Below are 21,044 nucleotides of genomic sequence, written 5' to 3'. Positions count from 1 at the left end.
GAACTTATGGAACTAACCACGATAAACTGGAATGGGGTCGTATCCGGATTCCCAAGGAGAATCTCTTTTTGTGCACCCTTTCTATTGGTTTAAAATCAAGGTTACGTCCCCGAAATTAAGATTAAATTATACATTACTACATTCAGATAGCCGAGACGGAATACGACTTTCTTGTATAATTTTAACGGAAAACTTATACCTGTGCCAAGTAAAAGCGAACGGTGGTAAAACGGACGTCTACTATATAAGTATAATAGTTCTAAATACAGAGAATTCGATGTAGAAACCGTAACAATAAAAAGAAAGTGAACCTATTTAAGAAAAGGAAATGCTTTAGACAGATTTAAGACTTCGTGCGGAATTAAATGGCCGCGATCTTGTCGAACTAGTTCTCGAATAAGTTGAAAAATTAGAACTTTATCCGATTAGAGAAGTCTGCCGTAAATAGAATCCAAACCCATTTCTGATTTTACAAAACAAATTCAAAATAATTTTATAAATAAAATGTTTAATTTAAAAATTATACGTCGATTTTTAAATTTAAAGAACAATATTAATATTCTAATGGTCTCTTCGTAATTTTAAACTTTCCGAAAAAAGGATAGGAGCTCTGAGATTCGTAAGGGAGCTCAGACTGGAATCTGTATAATAAATTTTCGGTTGTAAAGGCTATAATATCAATTTATTCAACAGTTTGAAGCGCTAATTTAGGTCATTTTTACATTTAATTGACACAGTTTTATTTATATCTATAGAATTTCCAATGATGCCCTCTCCCGTTGTACTCATAAACTAAGACGCCATGTTGAAACACCATTTCTATGAAAACTATTTTACTTTTAAATTGGAATGCATTTTAGGTTTATCGTTTAAATTGTTAAGATAAGATAATTAGAATTCGTTCCATCGCTTTTAATATTTAAAATCGTAGACGAAAATCTCCGCTCGACTGGTTTTGACATCCTCTTACGCTCTCACCCGGATGTTTTCTACTCATCCAAACATAACTTTACACAATAATTGGTATTATCGCCGTCGTTTAATGTGTAAATTAAGTTCTAATAAGATTGTAAACGGGCTAGATGCAAAGAAATTGCCGAATTATCCTCTCGATTTTAATATAAATATACGCGTGTGGCGTAGGTAGGCGTTTAGTAGAAGATAAATATTTGTGGCCATCTTCGCCAAAAAAAAAAAAAAAAATGTTTCCATACAGGAAAAATAAGGGGTAAAAAATAATATACAAATAGATAAATCTTACGCAAATGTTATATAAACGTTTTATTTATCATTTGTCTTCCTTAGAATAAAAAATAAAAAAATTGCTTTGTTCGTATAGTAATTTTTACGACTCGTCTATACCAGTTTATAGGAAAGTGGAACTATATTTGAATAAATTAACCGGTTTTAAATAAAGATTCTTTCGTATTAAATTAATTTTATATATATTTTTAATGAATTGTAAAAGTGGGTATAAAAAAATAGAGCGATTTTGCTGTAAAAAAAAAAAAAACAAAAATCGAATTTAAGCCGAGAAGTCGTAAATTTGTATCAAATCAAATATCATTTTTATTTGCTTTCCTTTCCATAGAATGAAAAGTAAATATATAATAGTATCTTTATATCTTGTTTATTATTGGAAAATAAATAGTTTTATGATAGAATGAATCATCGGACAAATGGGACAATTCGCAAATAACGTCGTACTTCCGTTCATCAACCGTTCCATATTTTATGCAACTTTGATTTTCTGGAACGTTTAACCATTTTTCGTTATTTTTTACCGGAAAAAATTTAATAAAAATACACGAAATCCGTTCAAAATATAAATTTAAATAGAAAAAGTTTGTTAAATATTTATAAAATTAAAATACGTGTGTAAAATGAATTTAAAATTATAATCTCAATCATTTTTTTAAAAAATAAATTTAAATTTATTCTAATTATTATTATTATTATTATTATTATTATTATTATTATTAAAAAAAATAAATGATTTTTAACGAGTTAATAGAAAAGTGTTTTTATTTATTTCATTTAAATTCATTTGTTAAGAAATAAAATATTTTTATTGCTCATTAATCGTAGAACGAGTTTTGTAACTTTCGGTTTTTAATTTTTTTTTTATTGTAAAATGTAGAATTTTCATTATACGATTACAATGACGACATAATTGAATTTATAGAATAAATATATAAGTCACGCGTCACAGTTACGTCACCCGTACGTCACGATTAAAAATGTACATAGAGTATAGTCGGACGAATAATATATAAACAAATAGTAGAAATATAAAAAGAAAATTATTGAACGGTTGATAAAAATTCTTAATAATGTAGGAGGGAAGAGAGCATTTCCAGTCTTTTATCACATCCTGTACTTTAACGAATAAATGACACCTCTACAAATAAAAAAAATTATATTAACTTGTATAATTCTATATAAAAGCATCTATTAAAGAGTAATTACTAATGAAATTTCCTGTACGTTTTTTTTTAGAAATTTTGCATAATTGGAATCGTGACATTCACCTAATATTTTTCTCTTATGCAATTTTCTGTTTAAAAAATAATTTTTAATAAAAAACAATGACTTATAATTAGTTTTTTTTTAAAAACAATTGAGGTCTTTTTTTATAAATTAAAAAAAATGATTTAAAATGAATTTTACATTTAATGAGAGATAAAATTTAAATAATTATCCGTGATATAAACTGATAAAATAATAAAATAAATGTAAATAAAAGCGTTATTATCGCAAATGTAAGTTCGTGAATCACTCGATTAAAAGAACTTTGATCCAGTCAATGACTGTTGCAGCATCAAGGACAGTTATCCTCTATCATCCACTTTTATTTGGATAATATTTCTTCTAATATCCTTCTCTCTTCTACGATTATCGTCTCCGATAAAGTATAATTATATTGTTTCTAAATTAAATCATTCCTACGGTTTCCTGTAGAAATGGTTTAATTTAGGAACTACAGAATTGTGTAATTGTAATTATATACGGCATTTACAACTTCTTCGATGACAGAATTATTGTTTGTTTTATTTAGTATTTTCGACTTAAATAATTCCAAGACTTAAATAACAGTCCATTTTTCGGACCGGATTTTTAAATGTTGATCACCCGAAAAGTTGTTTAGATATGTTAAAAAGTGATATTTATCGTTTATTGCTGGCATTAATTTTAATAGTAATTACAAAAATATATTTTTTAAAAGCCCATTTATAATCATACTCTAATTTTTTTACTTAGTAGCGCAGTAACGAAGCGGTCCTTATCACGTAATCAAATGATCCGGCTGACCTCCCTTGATAAGGCCTTTCGTTTATGGAGCCTCATAAGCATTTATTATTTTGTATATTAAGCCAAAACCTTTTATTTTTCGTTAAATTTTATTACTTAAAAAAATGCAATACAATACTTTAAAGTGTCAGAGCATAGTTTGAAGAAGCCGAATTTAAAACGTAAGTAGGAAAAAAAAAAAAAATGTTAAAGAATGGACTGACAAAAGAACAGGGATGGTAGGATGATCCGGGTTCGATTTCTTTTTTCGGGGACATTTTCTTCGTAATGCTTCTCCTAGTCCCATTTTCGATCGGATCTTTAAAATAATTTCAAGATTAATGGGCACGTGGGCATCCGCAGAAAAATTTTCCAGGATAATGCAGAGCTTGGAGATAAACACATGAAATCCTTGTTAATTCAAACTCGGATAGTTCCAAATCACGTTAGTTCGTAACTGTGCTATTTGTCTCGACCGGGGATGTAGAGATTTACACGTTAAGGAATTCGGTTAGTTCGTAATTCGAAGTCAAATTTCTGTCCGAGTCGTGATATGTATACGTTAACTCGTTTGTTTAGATCGAAGTGCCTCCATGTGTAAGAGAACAATAGACAGAGAACGACTCTACTCTGGTCAATGTGGCTTTGCTTTTACAGTAACACATTTTCGGGTGTCATCTTACCCTTGGACTACCCTTTTTCTCTCTTATCTCATAAAATACGCTGGGTTTCGTTATTGCAAGATTGGATCGGAATACAAATAGCAGATTGAGATATTTGTAGGGCTGTAGATTAGGACCACTTCAAGAATAATTAATACATTTGCAAGGAATTCTGCTTTACTTTTTACGAAACCTATTTGACACGTGCCGTTTACCAGCAGTTTATTTATATTATTACTGTTAATTATTAATTAACAATAATAGCGTTCTGTATATGTAGCCGTGTTCTGTTTCCTTAATAAATTACATCGGTTACGTGGCATTTGCTATATTGTATAGAAATATGTAAATCTTGGATAATTCGAAGTCGCGATTATTTCGTCCCTTAAATTTAGAACTAACGAGGATTTCCTATAATTACATCATAAATTTTTATTTAATTATTTCATTTTTTGGGGTATTTTTTCACAAGTAGATTAGAGAAGACAGTGTTGCATCACAGCATCCCACGGTCGTAAAGTTACTTATCTCGACACTTTTACGGGGAGGGACAAGTGCCCCATTTGCCCCGTGCGGACGCTCGTGATGGGGCACCTAATGACTTCTCCGTGCCAGTCTACTGCTTTACGTAAAAATAAATTAAAATTCTTAACGAATAGTTATGCAAAATTAAGTTATTAATATATACGCAACGTTCGTCGATCAATGTTAAATTATATACCCTAAAGAATATAATTAGGCCTACGGACTTTACAGTGTTATAAGTAGATTTATATACGGTTTTATATATATTATCTGATTTAAATAAAGTCCAAAATTAACCTTTTGTATTAGGCCTAAATAGAGAAGTAAAGTCGTCGTTAATTTAGAATATAAATAACAATTCGTAAATTACGGTAAAAACCTTTATTATCAAATCAATAATTCGAAAACTAGCTTTATACAGCGCCTATAAACGAAACGGATAGCGTAAAGTTGCGCCATTGGTAACTTAATCCGCCATCTACCACTACCGTAAATGAAATATTATTTCAAATTGGCGAATGAAAACTTTCGTAAGTAATTATTATCTTTTACGATTTCGAGTCTAATTCGTTTATAAAATACGTAAAATTTATTAACAACGATAATTAAAAAGTCGTCGATAAGCATAATTAATCTAGGTCTAACCTATTGTGTTTCGTGTGTCGGGGTATTGTTCGGTTTCGGTCGTCCTTGAGCTATTAAAATCTACCCACTTCGCTTTTCTCTTTATTGACAGCTTGATCGAAATTTTCTATTTCCTTAACAAAAGAAAATATCAACGGCTTAAGAAAAGGGAAAAATGGCATTCGCTTTTCTTAGCTTTAATAATCTTTTCTTTCTATATTTTGTATGGAAAAGATGTCGATATTTTAACAATTTATTTCCCTAAAAATAAGTCCAAGTAACTGTTAGACCTTTTAAAAAAGCTAAAACTTTATCGGGTTTGATCTTTTCGGGTCTAAATGCTTCATAAGATGAAGTTCTGTAATATTATTGTTTAGACACGCGCACGGTGTTCTCTTTCTTTAACAGTTTGTGGTCATGACGCGCGCGTAAGTATCGATAAACGATGCCAAAAATGACTTTATATATTTGGCAAATAAATATGTTATCGAGAAATGAGCGCCAAAAACGCATTGTCGTCTCGTAGATCACGCGATAAAGTCGTACGTAGGCAGATCTACGTATTGAAGAATTTTCAACAATTTACGGAAGTTAAACTTTTTAACAAATACAGATAAGCCGAAAATCAATATTCCAACGAAAACTGTGATTCCACTGAGACCCTGTAATTTGCATATCTCGAAGGAGAAGAATGCCACCGGGACCCTGTAATTTGCATATCTCGGAGGAGAAGAATGCCACCGGGACCCTGTAATTTGCATATCTCGGAGGAGAAGAATGCCACCGGGACCCTGTAATTTGCATATCTCGGAGGAGAAGAATGCCACCGGGACCCTGTAATTTGCATATCTCGGAGGAGAAGAATGCCACCGAGACCCTGTAATTTGCATATCTCGGAGGAGAAGAATGCCACCGGGACCCTGTAATTTGCATATCTCGGAGGAGAAGAATGCCACCGAGACCCTGTAATTTGCATATCTCGGAGGAGAAGAATGCCACCGGGACCCTGTAATTTGCATATCTCGGAAGAGAAGAATGCCACCGAGACAATGTAATTTGCGTATCTCGGAGTATAATTCTTAATCGCGAGCCATTAATATTACGGTTAAACGGTGGACAACTAGAAAATATTGGAAAATACATACGAATCTTGATACATTTTTACTGCATTAATTTAACGTATGGCGACCCGCGTGGAGTAGAAATAAAGTCTGTCAGAACATATTAGTCGCATATGAAATGTTAAATAATAAAATCGCTTATTTAAAGTTTCATTTTTTAATGTTTAGTATAAATTAATTAATGCTGACTAACTATCATTCGGTTCTACACCATTTATAATCTCGTTATTTCGTTACGAATGCAAACGCACGTGTGCGAGTGATTAATCATCCTCCATATTTATTATTTTAAATATAAATTTAAATTTAAAAAAATCGATAAATGCTACGAATAAGATATTTTTCTTGTTATATTTCGGCAAGGTCTTTCCTAAATGTCATTCTCCTTTCGTAAGTTTCTGTAATATCCAACTATAATTGAGGGTATCTCGTTAAGATAATTTATAGACCGTTGCGAAAAAATGATGATAATTATATTAGTTATAAATCTGATCTTTAGCAAAAAGAAACACAATTCTTTTGACATATAAAATCGGTTATTTTTCGAATAATTTTACAATTAAATAGAATCGTTTTGTACTGTTGGAACGGCAGAAAACTCTTTTCTTCGATTTTAATATAAATTAAAATTAATTAAAATGTTCAGATAGGATACATTTTTAATTTTAATCGGTCTTCTCTTTACTTTCTCGTCTGTCTATCGGCAGATCTTTCCCAAATCGATTGGTTTTGGTCATCTCTGCTGGTACGGTCTTTCCACACCATCCTTCTCTTTCTTCCGCGGATCTTCATTTATACAATTAAGGAGAATTGACTCTTTTGTCAATTTGATTACGTTATTTCATACATTAATGAGTTTATAAGAATATAACGAATAATTTCTTACATAAAATTAACACATTTTTGGCCAAATTGTTATTAGTGTCGTATTTTAAAATATAAATAAATATATATATATTGTGGAGTAAGTACGCAAGCTAAATATATATGTAATGTTCTAGAATACCAAATACGGAATTATTATTCTATTTTAATTTGTCTAAAAATAAATAATTTCGTTCATTTATATAACTATCGAGTTATTTACATCCTTATTCTGTAAACGGAAGTGGAATTTTAAAGAAATATATGGGGAGGAGACGGAAGAAAAAGTCACCGTGGATCTCGTTAACAATTTTCAGACCTTAAACATCATTAAAAATCTTATTTTCCATTCGAATTTTGTATTCGTTTTGGAAAGATTACAAGGCCGATTTTCGTTTTATCTTCGAGACATTAAAAAAAAAAAAAAAAAAAGAAAAAATTCTGTAGACCCGAACTGATATTCGGACTTTATCGGATTTATTTTTCGTTATTTTCTTGTTATTGAGAGTGGAAAATAAAATCTTATCGTTTCTATTTTGTAATGTGTTGTCCTCCTTTAAAAGGAAGAACTCCGTTGCGATTTATAGTAAACATAAAGATAAAAGAAATAGTGTCAGAAAATTAAACAAATATCGATAACATATTTCACTTATGCCTAATTACTTTCTTTTCCTTTTATCTTTAATTAGTAAAATATGTTTGAATCGTTTCGTTTAACACGAATAAATTTTGACTTATCTTTTTACAGAAGTTGGGTTGGGTTTTTATATTTTACTACAGGACTTCGCCCCCTCGTTTCGCGCCCCCGGCCCAACCCACGTGTTCAAATATTTAATGAGGATTCGCCGATTTCCAGTGCGGCCTTTTTGTGTCAATTTTAAGTATTGTATGTATATATATATATATATTCTATAAAGTAGATTACAGTATATCGATCGATCTAAAACCGTTTGTGTGTATATCTGACTTATAAACTCGTCGTAAATATTACACCAAGTTTATTAAGTGAGTTTATCTCTCCACCGACCATTTCCTCGCAGCTAGAAAATGTATTTCTAAAAAGCTTCTGATGGAGATAAGTTAGTCGAGTTTGGACTTTTATCGTCTTGGCAATAAAATTGCTTGAAGGGGAGAAAACTGTTTAAATAAAAAAAGAATTCTTACAGATAATCACGAGATTTTCTGTTATCGTAATACGTCGACCTTCTCTAAACTGGATGCGACACGAGTTTCTATTGTAAACACGAAGGCGTCATTGAAATAAACGAGAATGAAACAAACGAGATGAATGGGACGAGTGACAAAAGTGACTTAACTTCCGTTTCCGGTATTAGAGAGATTCGAAAACGAAAATAAATGCATCGTGCGAATCCGGATCAGCCAATTTTTTTTTTCTAATACTAAAATAGTTATTTATTTATTTAATCATTTTAGTTAGTTGCGACGATTATTACGGTCGTTCCGGTGCGATTAGACTCCGGATGTATTTAAGTGGGTAGAGAAAAATACTTTTTTTAGAGGATTAATTACGTGAGTCGTAATTGCAAGATTAATTTATTAATGGAAACATAATGTAGCCAATTGGTGTTCGATGCATCGATCTTTCACTCTACTTTCGCCTTACGTATGCCGTATAATAAAGCAAATATGGCATATATTGTACGTACTATAAGATTTAAAAACTAATATAAGCTCTATAAAAATATTTTAAAATTTATCTTTAAGCTGGAGACTTTGCATATTAATATTTAACTCCAAAGCCTCGAATTGTATCAATGAATTGCTTACGAATTTTTACTTCTAGATTATTTAATCTACAAGTTAAACTCGCACTTTCGTTGTTAAAATTACGCCCGATCGATGTAGGATTTTTATTATAATTTAGACGTATTCGAAAGTATACCTTTCTGGAGGGGGGAAGACGGAGTCAGAATAAAGAAATTAATTTTACATTCTGTAGCAGTTTCGGATTTTAATCACCCCGATGTTACTAATTTTAAAATGACTCCGAAATCGGTTGAAAAAAGCCAAGATCGTAGCGAAGTAAACCATCCCCGAGTGAAAATATATTATATAAAGTAATGAGTCGATGTTTTCTTCTTCCTTTTTTGTTACATAATATATCGGGAACGAGATTTTATCTGGAATAAAAAAAAAAGAAATTTGTCTCTTTGCCAACGAAATTAACAGGAAAAAATTCTTATCGACATTACACGAGAACGTTTTACGTAAAAAAAATTAATAGTGTAGAAGACACAAATTTAGGCCCTATTTATTTTTTTTGTTCAAAAGTTTTTAATTAAGAAAAATTTTGTCACTAAGTGTTTCGTACGTATAAACGAGCAATTATTTATTGTGATATCGTCACAATGCCGGGCTGCCATTTATAATCGTTTTATTCAAATTTTAATTCAAATTGCGTGACTTCCGGTTCAAACTGGAAATTCGTGTATCCGGTGGCTTCCGGTTCCTACGTTTTCCGTATCTGGTCTCGATTTTCATCTATCTCCCTCCGATCTAGAGGTTAAGGAAGACGGACGGAAGACGACGGTCTGCAAGCTGAAAATTGCAGCCTAATAAATGTTAAAAGTTCGAAAAATAAAATGTTTTTTCGAATACAATTGGCTATTCTTTTAGAAGAATATTCGACGTTATTAATAAATATATTCTAATATTTATAAAATTGTAGTTTGTTTCGACTATTCGTTGCTACTTTCGTGTATTTTGGATGTTTTTGGTTATGATTATTGTTGTTATTATTATAGCAATACACAGATATACTAACAGGTATTACTCTGAGGTGAATTATTAAGATTACGTCTATTCGGTGCTGGAATTGTAATTGGTTAATTGTAATATTACGTTATACAATACGCTCGTACATAGAGGATTTTCTTGTACTAATAAATAAATGTAAATAAATATATTCTTATTAATTATACAAATTTCAGTTATTAATTATACAAATTTCAGTTTTACTTTTATATTACCAAAATTCTGAAAGTCTCGTTTATTTTAACGATTTTATAGTCTATATTTAAGGATAGGTTACACGTTACACGCTATTTATGAAAAAATATTTTATGTATTTACATTTGTTTTTCCTGTAATAAATATATTTTCTTACTTTTTATATTTTTCCATATTGTTTTTTCCTCCATCTTTTGATATTTTAGAAAATGAATTATAAATAAATAATAGCTTAAATATTAATATAATAAAGAAAAACTTTGTTTTAATATTATTTACATAAGAAAGAATTGTAGATTATACATAACCAATATCTTGTGTTTTTTTTTTAATTTTTCGTATATTTTATCTTGATATAATATTTAAATTAAATTTAAAATACATTATTTTCTTATATATTTATCCTACGTCACAAAAGGACGAGGATTTTCATAATTTTACAATGAAAATTTCAAGTACTGTTCTTAGCACAATTCAAACGAAAACAAGTGTCTTGAAAATTAAAAGAATTTTTTAAACTGTTTTAAATAACATCTACGTACGATTCTGAAAGATTTTCTTACTTAAATTAATATAATTTTTTTTTTTTTTTTAATTTGACAACAGAAGTTACGTATTCTTAAATTGTCAATCATTTGGTGGTGGCAGTCTTTCGTCTCTTTAAGACTTTGCCTGTGTAAAAATTAGGCCTATGTAAATAAATTGTATTTATAAGAATATATTTCCTTACTTCGGAATCTATGTAGTCCTACATAAAATATTTCTGTCGGAACGAATAGTTTCTACGAAACAATTAAAATGTCGGATTGCACTCAATTAATTTTTCTTAAAAATCACGATGCGTATCTTTCGTGAAGAGTAAGAATTCCACACGCTTAATTGACCGTTTTTAAAGTATTTATTTAATAAATAAACGATTTAGTTTTTAATCTTTACCGAGAATACTTTAATTACATTAAAATTAATTAAAACAATATCCGCGACGGCGTTTTATAACTTAAATTCGATATTTCTCTTTGGGTAGTCGACGAATCTTGTATATTTACACGAAATCGAATTAACTTTTGTAAAACTTATATGGCTAATTAATGTATTCTAATATAAAACTTTTCATATTGAGTAAGCGGAAGTCGACTGCATTAAAAAATCAAACTGTAACTGTCCCGTAAATATAACGTAATAGAAGAACATTCACATTAGTTCTAACCAGGGACGGATTTTCCTATAGGCTAACTAGGCTTCAGCCTAGGGCCTCAAGATCAAGAGGGGCCTACATTCAAATTGTTAGCAAAATTAAAATTACACTATTCTGAAAACAGTGAACACTAAAACACTGAACCGAAAATAAGAAGAAATTCTACGCATATGACTAATAAACAAACTTAAAAATGGGAGGTGAAAGGGTCTCATAAGTGGAATAGCCTAGGGCCTCTTTTCATCTAAATCCGGTCCTGGTTCTAACCTACGTATCTTCAGACAAACAATTAAGGAGCATCAGATAAGAGAATGCAATGTTTTACTAAACAATTAAAAATAATATTAATATAACGATTGCCGAATCGAGAAAAAGAATCGACACCGTCGAATAATAAGCCATTTAACCATTGTTATTTATTTGGTACTTACTACAATGAATATATTGTGGCATTTTATATCGATCCGGATGGAGATACCGCTAATTTTGCACGTTGTTCGACCGAAAACCCAAAAAGTTCTCGATTTTAGTCATCGAAAGTTCCTATTGAATTTTGTAGATTATCCGACGAAAATTTAAAAAGGCATTTTCCCGTGATTCTTGTCGTTACGAATTTATGATTGGTCCGATCCGGTTTGCGTAAGGCGTAGACAAATAAAGACGTGTATTGGTAACTCGTGTTATTATTTATATCGATTCTTGGAACGGTTTCGTATATAAAGAGATCGGTTATTAATATAATACATTGATAAGGCAAACAACGCATAACAGCCGGTTAAGGAAGGAAGATCGTCATTCATTCAAAACGACGACCTAAAAGTTAAAGTTCGAAATAATAGTATACAATAAACCTATAAGAGTGAGGCCGGAATAAAAGAAAAAATTAATAAATCAAAGATGAAATTTCCGTCTAATTGCATATTTAAAAAATAAAACAATAATTCATTCCGTTTCGGGTGTATAATTTTAACTTTCACCTCGTATTTATATTTTATAAATTGTCTTTTATTCAACGTAAAAGAAGCGGGTATATATAAATGGAAAAATGCAAAGCGTGCAATTACAATACACCTCCAGTGTGCAAGAAAAACAGTAAAAAAGAAGAATATAGATTACACGGACGGGCAAATTGACAGACTGCAAGTAGCGCCCCCACTTACGTATAAGTTACACATGCTGTATATATAATGGACGATTTATCTAAAACTTTTTACAGGTTGGATAAGTTGTTTTGTGTAAGTGACAGAATGATGCTGTCGAGTATGGAAAAGAGATTTTTATCGTGGTATATAATCAATATCGAGGTACTAGTTTTCGGAATCGTAACGATTTATAATGATCATTTAATACTCGGGCCTGTACATTAGGCGCCCAGACAGCTTAATGACTGTGCAGATATAGAATATAATTATCATATAGAGTAATTCGTGCCGTTGTATATATTCATATATCGTTAACATGTAATAAATAACGTAAGAATAGAAATTACTAAAAATGTTTATTCTTGTATAAGACCTTATATATTCTATACAGAACTTCGACTACTTTTTATGGTAGGTAAATTTATTTATATTTTTTACCAAATTATAAGCTAGGTAGAGTTTATAAGGAGGAAGAAAAAAGATTTTCGTATTATTTATATTTTTATGTAATATAAATTATAAAAACACTATCAAATCGGGACGAGAATACAGTAAAAGTCTATTAATACTGTATATAAATTAATGTAGAGGAATAATTAATTAATTATTATTGATATTTTAATCGTCTTAATATAATTAGCATACAATAGAATGTCGATACTGTCTACTGGAATAAGTAATTCAAAAGTAACGATCGAAACGTATTTTAAATTGATATCTTTGATATTTTTGACTAGACTATGTGAATAAAAAGTTTTATTGAGATAATTTCGTGTAAACAATGTCGATAAGGATCATGTGAGGGGTTACATATAGATTACAGTAAATGTTTACTCGTTCATCTTAATAGTATTAAACGAATAAGTAAAATTGTTCTGTGGCGATTTTATATTAGACTGTGCCGGGCCCTACGTAAAGATGATATCGCCAGGCCCTTTTATATAAGTTTGTATAACGCAAATCACGTAATACGTTACACGGTATTATGTCCTAAGATCCAGCGAGTATCCATAAATATTTATACGTGTGTGAGGCCCGTAAGAGGGCGAGGCCTTAAGCTTAGATTGCTTATTACAAGAAATAAATTTTTAGTCATTGTAATATTTTTTTGGTCGACATCCGATTATGTAATTTTTAAGATTTTTTTTTTGAATTTTTAGAAGTTATTTTAAAAATAAAACTAGAAACAAGCAAATAGTTTAGAAAAGTAAATTCTGCTGATTTTTTTAAAATTTAGAAATCGATTTCGAGTTTAGATTTCGTAAAATAGTTTCTAATTTAACATTATCAAGCATTTTATAACGCAATATCAGAGTAAAAAATTTGTTATCCTCCAGCGAAAAGGTCAGCGATCAAATATTCCGATATTAAATTATTGTCTTCAATTATCGGATAAAAGGATTAGAAAAATTTTTAATTAATTTCCTTTTATAGAAAAATTCAAGTTTCGTCTCTAAAAAAATTCAAAATCATTTCTCTTAAAAAAAAAATCAGCAACGAGTTGCGTAACTTTTCCGGCAAGAGTTAAAATTGTGTGTGGCGCTATCTGTTACGAGATTTCATTTTAAAAAAACTGTTTATATTATTAATTATTTAAAATGGCAGAAAGCTTAGTTTTGAAGATAGAGACTAGTTATATATATATATTGGGTTAATGTTACCTATGGTTCCAAAATGGCGGCTCGTCTCTGATTCAAGGGAACAAAAGAAAGAAAACAGTGGAGACGCACGTTCTAACCTAACCTAACCTATTCTAATAATTTGGTTGGTAATAATTATGATGATTTATTAGGTTAGGTTAGAACGTGCGTCCTCACTGTTTTCTTTCTTCTGTTCCCTTGAATCAGAGACGAGCCGCCATTTTGGAACCATAGGTAACATTAACTATTGTAAATGCTAATAACGAGTAACCTATAAACTTTATTAAGTCAATTTCTACTCGAGATATGACATATGATTCCTTTCTCTCAAGTCCTTAATCTTTAACCACCAAAATTTAACAGCATTGATCCCCCTAATACGCAAACCTCCCTGCAACATTTCAGAAATTTTCGAAAAAAAAAAAAAAAAAAAAACACAGGAGTAATTGAAGTTTTAAAACGGGTGAACAAAATCGTGTTCCCCCACACTAACATTATAATTATACCGACAAACCTCCAAACCTTCCTAGACCTATAAACTCCCACTGTTGTGTGTCCGTCCGGCTGTCTTTCCTTAATCTCGAGAACGGAGTTAGATAGGTGAAAGACTAGACCAGACGTCCCGATTAACTGGTCCGACTCTATTGTTAAATGAAAAGTATGATGTACGGGGGCAAGCCACTACTAATTTGGGGTGGAGAGCATATATTTTAAGTTAAATAAATTAAAAATATGATTATTTATTGTGAACTTGTCACAATAAATAATTGCTTGTTTTTTCTAGCATTTTTCGACGTTTCAAGGTCCCCGAATCCAAAAAATGTGATCACTTTCTGACCCATCGCCATGCTTCCCCTCTGTTATATATGACCGCCAGGAAAGTAATTACAAAAATTAAAAAGTTTTATAAATTAACAATTATTTGTAAATCAAATACCGTAATTAATTTTTTAATTAAATAGACGAATCCTAATTATTTTTATAGTGGGAAAGTGATACTAAATTCAATTGTTTTTTTTTAAAGAAAATAAATAAGTTTATCGACCGTCTCTCTTCCTGTCGTCCGAATTATCTAAATACTATTTACATTTTACTCGATTTTATCTCCGTTTGTAAATATAAAATGCACTTGAAAATGATTTTAAAATTGCGTAACGAGCTTCGTGTGGGTCTTCTAATTCATTAAAATTTTCCTTTAGCGATCGTTTAAATCCCAGAAATTTCTACTCAGAAGATGCATAATCGAAGTGAAAACACAAGTCTTACTCCCTCTTTTTATTTTTATTTAAAAAAGGATTGAATCTAAAATTATTTACTAAACTTATAGACAGAAATCGTCATATGATTTCATATTTGTGTAGATAAATGACTGATTGAAAAAAATAAAAAAAAACAATCGAAATATCGCCATTAACTACAAATTTCCGATAGAATCTCCAGAGACCAATTTAGTATATTTATCATTCTGTCCTCGAATTTTATAATAGTTTAAAAATACATTAAGGATATAACTAAAGTACTAAAGAATGTATATAGTGTTACCGTTTGTTCGCCACCGAAATAGGCATTAAATCGAGTGTGGCGCTAAACCGAAGTATCTCAATCAGAAATGTAGGCTATATTGTAACGAAGTCGACCTACCAATTTCAATTCGAAGAGCGCGTAACAATATCGTTTATAACACAAAAATAGTACATTTAATTGTAGTGAGAAGTTCTCTAATGTTTTGTTTGATGGGATACGGCTACGCGGGCGCATCTAATATCTAAATAAGGGGCCAGTTTGCCTCGGTAGGCATTCCCTTTTGGCAATTCGCGAAAAAAAATCCAGGAAACTTCTCGCCAACCCGCCACTAACTATGGTTTTTATCCACTCAGAATTGTGCTGTACAAAGTCATTCCTGTTTAAAAGAGATTTTCATTGTAAGAACCTCGACTATACTGCATAATTATCAAATATTTTTCAACGGTTCTAAATTTTCTAGATAATATTTTTTAATCGAAATTATCGCGAAATGTTTGTCCGTTGTCTAGATCTTACGTCATTTAATTTTTTTTCTACAAGTCTGTACTTTAACTAGCAATCGAGTGCAAACTAATAATTTATGTTTCTGTCTAGAAACGTATAAATGATAACAACTCGAAAAGAAGATAAAAATGTCGCTTAATCTCTCTCTTGTTTTTCATTTATAAAGATTAAAATGTTTAGTTAAAGCTTATATCTTTCTTTTAATATTGCGTAATCATATATTATAATATTATTTAATTAATCAGTAGACTCGCAGAATTCGGTAAATGTTACCTTAGGTGCCAAGATGGCGGCTCGTCTCTGATTCTAGCGAGGAAACAGTGGGACGCACGTTCTAACCTAACCTAACCTATTCTAATCATTTGGTTGCTAATAATTATGGTAATTTATTAGAATAGGTTAGAACGTGCGTCCCACTGTTTCCTTGCTGGAATCAGAGACGAGCCGCCATCTTGGCACCTAAAGTAACATTAACCCAGAATTCTTTATTGAAAAAAGAAATCTTTTAGAAAAATTTATATGAAGTAGATTATTAGAAAATACATTCTTTACAAATTAATTTTGAAATATTAAATAACAATGAAAAGTTTTATGAAAATGCATTCATTATTACTATTTAAAACGTTCATTTTAATATTAAAATTAACGTCGAACTAAATCTTTAGATTCATTTAGTGAAACGATAGGAAAAACAATTAATTATACTGTCACGTAGTAAAACATTCCTTATGAAAAATGGAAAAATTATACAGTCGAACCTCCCAATAACGGCAATTTGCTGTCGGTGGCAGTTGTTCGGAGGTTTGAACAGTATTTGAATTTAAATTTACAAATATTTAATTCATAATAAGTTAATTTAAGCCGATAAAATGTATTTGGAATATTTATTAATAAATATTATTAAACTTATTATGTACTATAACATAAATAGGATACGTATGTTATTAATATATAGGTTATTTACAGCGTAATAATGATTTAAAAATGGTTAAAATTTAAATTGTATAAAAATAAAATAGCTAAAAACAAATTTTGAACCTGGTGCTAATTTATATGCATTTAATTTTCGCTTATAAATATAAAAATAAATTCGAATCGCTACTGGGAATTCCAAGATAATCACTGCTTAAATTGTTAAAGAAACACTTTAAACGATACAATATTAGAATGACTATTGATATTTTAATTTTTTATTATTATTTTTTTTCTATATATTTTCTTATTCTAAATGGTTCCGAAAACACATTATTCGTTATCGTGATTATCCCAAATCATTAAAAAAAAAAAAAAAAAAAAACGTTCGAAATCCTTAAGTTTTTCTTTATCTGCTTTGACAGCTGCAGTCTGGATTCTCAGAATTGTATACAAATACAATTTTAATCTCTTCGTCTGTATGTATTTATGATACGAGACCAAAATATACTTATTTGTGACGATAAAAAAAAGGTGTTTAACAATAAAACTAGCGTTACAAAAGCAACCAGTTCGATTACGAAACGAAAATCGCGTGATTTATCAACAGAATGGAAGAAAAGAAGGAAAGTTATCCCGATAATGTCTTAATTTCCTATAGAGGAAGCTAAATTGGGCCGTTAAATTATAGAATTTAATACGATTGGAGACACAAGTGTTTGTTCGAATACAAAACCAAACTTTGATATTAATGCCAACTGACAATAGACTGCCCGATTACTCCGAAACAATCGTTAATACGAAAAGCAAAGTCACGTGTTAAAAAACGTGTAAAAAAAATCAAAAATTCGATCCCTCTTTATTCGAAAGCCAGTAAAACTGGATATTTATTAGCTTACAATTCGCTAACGTTAAAACACGCATAGAAATTCGTTGAGTTTGTTCATTAAGAAAGTACGGACCTGGCTACGTGGGGTGCGACCTATTACTTTTGTAAATCAAACTTGTTTAATATAACTTATTACATATTTTCTACGCAAATCGTACATTAAATATAAAATTTTCCGCGTTAAAAAGTTTAATTTGCGTCGAGAAATAGGAAGAGAAAAATTTAAAAATAAAATATGATTTGTTTCGTAACTTTTATAGGCACCAAATCTAACAGATCGAGATTTAAGCAACGGCATATCAATATCGAATATTGCATTTCGTAAAACTCAATAAAATCAATTATAAATGTCATTTATTATTAACTGCAATCTTGTTCTGAAGGAAGTTTCGCTATATTATGATGCAGGAAATGCAGGTTACTGAACTTCTTAACTGCAACTACAATTTTTTTTTTTAATTTCCTTTATATATTGGCATAATACCTACATTCGTAATCGTTTTTTAAACTTTTATTTTCGCATATTGTATTTGTTTACTCGCTTTATTCACCGAAAGAAGTGCCATTAAAATGTCTTTAAGAAGGAAAAAAAAAAATAAATCTTAATTTTATCTTATATACTTCAAGAAATGATAAGATATTTTTAATCAATTTTCTATTATTATTAAATGTATTATAATTTAGGATATTTGTCTTTTTTTCCTATTAAATGTATGAACTAATAAAGTGAACTTCTATAGCTTAAGCTTCTGTCGATCCAAATTAAAATACAATACTTATGTATATATTTTACTTTATATATTTCATCACTAGAGTCAGGACAACTAGGCACTAAAAATCATATAGATAGTTATAAGTATTTATATATTGTTGGTGCCTAAATGTCCTAGCCTTAGTTATAAGACTTACTGTCTGGAAATGTAATCAATCCACACATCTCTATACAGTAGCATATCCAGATATTATCCTAAAAGAAGTATCATTTGTATGTACATTTTTTATATTTTTTAAAATAAATCCTAAAATATTTATACATATAAAAACATATTTTATGGAAGAAAACACATTTGATTAATTTAGTTTTAATTTTTAGGTTAAATAAGGGCATATGCTTCCTTTACTTTCTCCTATCTTTGGATATAAATTCTGCATTCATCTTCTTTAATTAATTAAATTAATATATATATTTTTTTCAGATATAATAAACTATACTAATTTATAATACATTTATAATCACTTCACTTAACACATAAAATTGAATATATATATTTATTGTATTAATTATTTTTAAAATTAATTATTAATCATTTAACAAATAAAAATATTTGGATAATTAACAAGAAAAAATATTATTGAGTATTTCTAGATTTATGTAATTACTCATTATAATTAAAAATATCAATTCTTTAAATAAATCTATTCAAATGTTTAATAAGTCAACATTTTTTTAAAATAAATATTTTAATTTTATCAAATAATATCTTTGATGACATTTATCATTTTTATAATTTGATCATCAAATTTTTAATTTAATTTTATTTTTTATTCTGCTTTTATTAACATTCTATTATCAATAAATAACAATAAATTGAATGAAAATGCATTTATCCAATTTATTACTTAATTGTAAAATTAAATAATTTTTGCAAATTAAGCATTATTATTTCATCTATAAAATCTCTTGATTTTGCAATTTTTTAACAAAATATTTTGGGAAAAATTTATTAAAAAATAAATGTTCTTTCAATGTTTAGGACTTAATTCTATAAAATAAATAAATTTATTTATTATTATTTATTGTTTAAATTTGAATGTAAATAACTAAAAAAAATATTAATTTATATTGAAAATTGTATTGAGATGAATTATTATTATTTTTGCATTTAAAATATTTTAAAACTTTACTATTTGGTAAGAATTTAAAGAAAAATCTGTAGCAGGGAAGCTCGTGAGAAAAATATTTCAAATGTATATAAAATTTTTTAAAATATTTATTATTAATTAATCGTTCTTTAGTTTTTCCAAAGGTGATCAATATGCGCTCTGATAATATCATGTCGTAATATGATATAATGCGATAAATTCCTCAAATATCATTTAACTGTTTGATAATTAGATTGGGGAGTGACTCTCGATGATTAAAATTCAGTAATGGCATCAATGAAAAAACGAGAAAATAAATAAATATTAGTCATTTTTTTAAATTATAAATATAGAAAATATTCCACACATATAAATTGTTAAAACGTTATCATTTAAATATAGAATTAAGTGTTTTTAATCGTTAATTTTAACATTTCACGTCTCCAAAAAGAGTTCGACAAAATCAAGGAAACTATTTGTAATGACAAATGAGTTTTTTTTTACATTAACCAATAGAAATTATTATAACTTATATGAAATTATGATAATAGTTATATCAATGTATATATAAAATTAATCATTTTCACATCCAGAATAAAAAACAAAAGAGAAAATCAAATTAATGTTGAATCATTAAGTATCTAAATCAACGTTGTATCTACTCCGAAACAGTCATAATTCGTTTTCGATTATTTATATTTAATCATTCGTCCATAAATTTATCACAGTGCAAACATGATTTTAAATGATTATATTGTGACTTAAAACTTTAAAATTTATGACATTGATGTTTGCCACAGGCCTGTGTTGTCATGAACATAGGAAAAGTATTAGAAAAAGGCCCCGACTATCTCTTTTGATACATCAATTTGGTCGCACAGAATAAATGGTGTTGCTTTACTTTTCTTTTCTTCTGAAACTTTGTTTCTTCAAGATCAACTTTATTATTATTATTATTTTTTCAAATATTTTCATTTTTAGACTGCGATATACCCGGTCTGCTAGCTTTATAACCCCCTCCTGTTTAATTCTTTTAACATTCAAAGTTAAAAGAATGTTTTCCTTTTACAAAATACAGGCTAGAAGATTTTGTCTTCTAGCATAATAAGATCCTTTAAAGTTCCGTATTTCATGTTTTTTATGACCCTAATTGATTTACTTAGGCACTCTTTTCGAATTATTCTTTTTAACGAAGGATGTTGGAAAAACCCTCTTACACATACATTCTTTAAGAAAATCCAACATACAATTCCAATTTAAAATTTATTATAGCTTGATATTTACAACAGAACATTGTATCTTCTAAAGAGTTAACGGA

The sequence above is a fragment of the Centruroides vittatus genome, unplaced genomic scaffold, assembly GCF_030686945.1.
Source record: "Centruroides vittatus isolate TY-2023 unplaced genomic scaffold, ASM3068694v2 contig_658, whole genome shotgun sequence".
NCBI classification, from domain to species: domain Eukaryota; kingdom Metazoa; phylum Arthropoda; class Arachnida; order Scorpiones; family Buthidae; genus Centruroides; species Centruroides vittatus.
This window is presented reverse-complemented; position numbering follows the sequence as displayed.